We start from the raw sequence: 5,671 nt of genomic DNA on the forward strand, positions 1-5,671 counted from the left end.
CAGTGGTTCTGATGTGTTTGCTCTTCAAACCTGTAAATGTGACCCGATAGACTTCAGTGTAACATACTTAGCTTCTCGGTATAACGGTGTGATGGTGTTTCGCTGTATAGTTGATATTGTCCTGCTTCAGTTCTGTCGTGGTGTTGTTAAATATCAGGGGAAGATCTCAGGAGATTATTGATGTCAAACCAGTGCAGGGTGGGAATCTCTCGTTAGTCAGCGTTTCAGTTCACACCTGGCACTAAAATGCATCTTGTTTAGCTGTGTGTGATATTTCCAAAAGGTTTTTCTTAACAGCCGGTTTGTTGCTCAGCTGTGCAGCCACAACTTTAACTTTGGCTCAAAAGCCACGGTACAAATAATGAGTTATTGCAGGATTAAGGAAGGGGAGTTGATAAAACTGCCTGTTGCTATTAGGATCTTTAATAAGTAAACGTCCAAACGTACTGGCATCAAAATGTACCTAAAACATTACAATATTTGATGCTTTATGCCAGTGGTTCCTAACCGCTTTTAAACTCGGGTCCACTTAAGAAGCTAAAACATGGTTTAGTTGAATACTTGATTCTGATTGGTCGATTCAGAACATGTGACACATAAATGGTCAAATGGACTGTACTTATATAGCGCTTTATCCAGTCTTTAACGGCCCCTACACACGGCGGCGTGCGTTGCCGCTTCAACGCTTCTTCCCATTCACTTTGAATGGGGTGACGTCACGATTCGCCGAACTGCATTGTGGGAGCAAAGCGTAGCTTCTCTCGCGGTGCTCGCTGCAAAAGTAGAGCAATGTTCTACTTTTGACGCCTCGACGGACGCGCCAGCCAATCGAATCATATGCCAGTCCAAGCTCTAGCCAATCAAAGCGTGTGTGTCTGGGGCGGGAGATTCATGTGATTGGTTGTTGGTCGAGTTTCAGCCCCCCCCCCCCCCGGCAAGCGACAACGCACGCCGCCGTGTGTAGGGGCCGTTTGACCCCGAAAAGCGCTTTACATACTACAGGTCGTTCACCCATTCGTCCAGAGCAGTGTACCTTACTCTAGGACCTAACATTCACACGCCATCGGGAGCAACTCAGGGTTAAGTATCTTGCCCAAGGATACATTGACATATTGACTTCATGGGCTGGGATCGAACCCACAACCTTCTGGTTGAAAGACGACCGCACTCCCTTGCAGCCACAGTCGCCCTGTAAATTATATTGATTAGATTATTTAAGATCAGACCTTAACATTAATGTTTTTCTGAGACACTAGTTGTGTCACTTACTTGCATTCTCCATGGGCAGTCATCACCACCGTAGTCGTATGTCATTTCCTCTCCTTGTTGTATGTCCTCTATGGCAACAAGCATACATGTGGCTTCCCATCCACATCGACTCTTTTCATCTTACAGTTGGGCCTAAGGTGGTCGTCCCGTCCATATGACCCATCTTCCCTTGAGGCATCAATACTTAAGCATACAAATAAGAGGAAAGGGAACAAAAACGAACAGTCCTTCATTTCACTTCCTTTAAAAATGGTATGAGTTGTGATATATTTTATCCTCTGATGCAGTTTCACCAATGTCAGTACTGGATATAACTGTCATACAGTATATCCAACGGATCAAAGCCTTATATAGCATTCAGTGCAGTTTAGCATGGGTTTTAGTCATTGTGAAACTACAAATCTTACCTCCTTGTCTTCCCTCGCCACTTAAATGAAAAAAGGAATGTAGCACATGTCGGATGATAAATGTGTTGTCTTCTGTGCAGTTCCTTATCATTGATAAGGTCCCCTCTACTCAAAAGAAATGTCCCGTGGAAAACTGACCAAGGGCAATTATACCACGTCCTGCAAGACAATATATGACATGTCCAGTGAAAGGGGCCATTCGAATGATGAGTCTGTGGACTATGTCATTCCAAAAGCAATGTGGAGATAAGAAGCGACTGACATTTACACAATTCGATTATGTTACAATATAATGATGAACACCTTATGTAACATCCTCTTACCTTTCACTGCATGGATGTATTTCACATCTCATTTATTTGTTTCATCAGTCTTTGATTGGGCATTCTTCAGGGGACTGACCCTTGGTGCCCCTTTCACACCAGGTTCCCGTTCTAGCTCCGTGCTAGAGCTCTTCTGGTTCGGAACCGGTTTTTCTTTTCAGCCCCCGCTCTGTTCACACCGCCCAGAGCCCGAGTGGTGCTGCGTCATCGTTTGCGTCATGACGTAACTGTTTACGTGCCTGCTTCATAAAGCCAAACCGCGCGGAAACCCCTCACAACAACAACAATGGCCGATTGTATTGAAGCGCTATTCGTTTTGGTTTTGCTCTGTCGAAACGAAATGGAAGAAATGGGACGACTTTACTACGAACTTTACATTAGTCACATGCGACATTCAAAAGTCCCTGCCCCCGCCTCCGACGTAAGCGTGACGTATGCGGTTCTTGCTTCTCGACCGAAAAAATGTTGGTGCTTGAAAAGCATCGGGTTTCGGTGCTTAGAGCCGGCTCCGCTGCGGTGTGAACAGGAAAAACCGGTGCTTTTCAGTAGGGCTGTGCAATTAATCGAATATTAATCTCGATTACGATTTTGACTTGCAACGATTACGAAAACTACGTAATCGAAATAAAACGATTATTATTATTTTTTTGAAATGTAGTTATTATTATTTTATTTTTTTTATTGGTTTTTCAGTTGAATTATACTTAAAGTTCAGGGTAATCAACTGTTAAAAACATACTGTTCAATTCATTTTTTTCAATAAATGTATGTTTTCAAAGTAAATGGATAATTGTTTTTAATAATCGTGATATCAATTATTGACCAAAAATAATCGTGATTTTTGATAATTGCACAGCCCTACTTTTCAGGCTCTAGCTCCGAACCGGCCCCGGAACCGCGTTGGTGTGAAAGGGGCATTGGTAGAATTTCCAACTGCAGAGAAAGGTAGCAAAAATTAGATGTCTTTTTTTTTTAATTCTTGTTCATCACTCCAAACTGTGCTAGCTGCTAAAGCATATCACACACCATGCAAATACACTGCACCGGCTAGCCTACACACGGACTCTATCACTAACATTCACTTTCATTTCTGATGCCAGGTGTGAACTGAAAACATGTGAACCAGCCATTTATTTAGAATTGTTGTTTTTCCTCCTAAAAATCTAGTTTGGATGTAACTTAGCTGTTGAAAGATCCTGTTGCTGCTGATGCCCTGAAGAACGCACATGTGTTTTTACCATTATTGGATTCACATCACCTCGACTGGATCTATCTGCTTCTTTCGGGAACTTTGCACACGGACCCACGTTTTTAAATCTTCAGCCTCACGCAGTTTTCTTTATGTTTTCCGAGGTCGTACTCAATGGAAAATGAAGGCCCAACCTGTCCTCTGTGAGGAAGACGCTGTTTGCTCGGTTGAATCTCTCTGGTGGTGCTTTGTGAATATGAAAGTCCGTGTATATGCAGCTGGGTGACGTCTCTGTGGATTATCAGTATTATTGTGTCTGTGCCACTAAATACGCTGCGAGAGGGGATTTTGCACGAATCACCGGATCGTCCTAAATGCAAACATCGCCTTTTATTTTATTATTGTTTGAATTATTGTTATATCTGGACGTGGTTTGCACATTTTGAGGATCGTTTACATGCTCATTATCCTGATAGTTGATGGTTTGATTAAAATGTTTACATGTTTCACACGCTCGATATATTCCCCGAAAACCTGAGTTATTTATTTTTTGAAAACAGTGTGAATCACATCCAGGGGTTTTTCTAGAAAGATATAGCATGAGTACTGTGGATCCTGTTTATAAGAGAACTCTGTTTGATACTCACACTTCTGGAGGAATTATACCGTTTTTGACGAACAAAAATATTGTTTTCTGGCCTCACTTTAACATTTTACGGGGAATTCAGCATTTTGGGTTGAGGGCACACGCCGAGAGTTTAGACAAAACACTGAAGTCTTAAGTTTTACATCGTTGGTCACAAACAATCCGAATAACAACTTTACCAAAAAGAGACACACAGACAGAGACACACAGATACAGACACACAGACAGACACACACATACAGACACACACAGACAGAGACACACAGACAGAGACACACACACACATAAGTCCTACGTTTTATAACGTTGGTCACAAACAATCCGTTGAGGAACTTAACCCAAGAAAATATGTTATAAAAATCACACTAAATGTCAACGAGCAAAAACATCATTATTTTTAAATGATTTTTTTAGTCTATAAAATGAAAGACCATCGTGAAAAATGTTCTCAGTTTAAAGCAAGGTCTTAAATTAATAAGTAATTTACCTCTGTAAAGTAATTGTGAGAATAATTGGTATTCCCTGTTTTAATAAATGACGAATTAAGAATTTATTTCATTTACGAAGATGAATAGATTTTCCAAATTATTGCTGATTAATTTTGACTTAATATTAATATCTGCCTTGTCTTTAATTCCCCACAGGATGATTTAGGATATGAAGTTTGGCCCAACAACACAGTAAACCCTTTTTAAATGAGACCCTGTCAAAGAGTATAAGGGATGCTGTAATACATATTTAAAAAAAGTCTCTTGAAAATCGTGTGAAATGCCGTTATTAGCCGCTAGTCAGATTGTGCTATCATCCAAGGGAGGGAGAGTTTCATTATGCATTATACTCCATGCAAACGCTAACAAAAGGGACATTTAAATGCAATTTTAAAACTGAAATGTGAAGTTACTTTGCAGGTCTTGTAATGGTTTCCTTCAGATGGAGCAGCAACAAGATATTAGACGACATTAGTTTAATAAAGGCAGTTTCCACTAAATACGTTAGTTTGGTTCTGGTTAGCTAACTTGTGATTAAACCTGCTACAAAACCTATCATGAGCTGAGCTTTTGAAGCCTGTCATCGTAGCTAACTGTGTTTTTATTGTGTGCAAATCACGATAAGTGTCTAAAGTGGTTATACCAAAAATGAGTGGACTAATGTATTTGTTGTGCACAAAAATAAAATGTTAGCTATTATCCTAAAGGCCCGATAATATGTATGATTGTTTTGATCTGAATTTGAAGCTCATCACAACTAATGGTGTTTTTATTGTGTGCTAAACATGCAGCATGCATATCATAGTCCACTTTCAGATAAGCAGAGCTAACTAGCTAACGGGATCAGTGGAAATTGTCTAATGTAGTCAAACTAAAACGTTAGTGAACTAATGTGTGCCTGCTTCATGTTGAGCACAAAAAGAAAACGCTAGCTATCATGCTAAAGGTCAGAGAATACACGTTTTATACGAAGTTTAACGACCCGTTAGCTAACCAGACCCACACTTTAATAGCCTATATATTCAGTGGAATAGTCTCTTTTAAACCAATGTAGTCCAACAGTTCGTTAAACACTGTTGTATGTTTGTTTTGATCTGAATTTGAACCGTCATCGTAGCTAGCGGTGTTTTTATTGTGTGCTAAACATGAACCATGCATATCATAGTCCACTTTTGGATAAGCCGAGCTAGCTAGCTAACGAGATCAGTGGACATTGTCTGATGTGGTCAAACGTTAGTGGACTAATGTGTGCCTGGTTCATGTTGAGCACAAAAAGAAAACGTTAGCTATTATGCTAGTTTTCAAAAGGTCAGAGAATTATGTTTTTTTACTCGGTTTAATTACCTGTT

General features: G+C 40.2%; 1 long non-coding RNA gene across 1 annotated transcript; it reads right to left on the minus strand.

Moving 5' to 3' along the window:
- Positions 1–4,470: 4,470 nt before the first annotated feature.
- Positions 4,471–5,665, minus strand: LOC104945881 (uncharacterized). Its single transcript, XR_798380.1, has 2 exons — positions 5,441–5,665; positions 4,471–5,336 (listed from the first exon to the last, which is right to left on the minus strand). It is a non-coding gene; the product is annotated as an uncharacterized lncRNA (long non-coding RNA).
- Positions 5,666–5,671: the final 6 nt, after the last annotated feature.

Source organism: Notothenia coriiceps, unplaced genomic scaffold (assembly GCF_000735185.1).
Source record: "Notothenia coriiceps isolate Sejong01 unplaced genomic scaffold, NC01 NC01_scaffold00010106, whole genome shotgun sequence".
Lineage (NCBI taxonomy): Eukaryota > Metazoa > Chordata > Actinopteri > Perciformes > Nototheniidae > Notothenia > Notothenia coriiceps.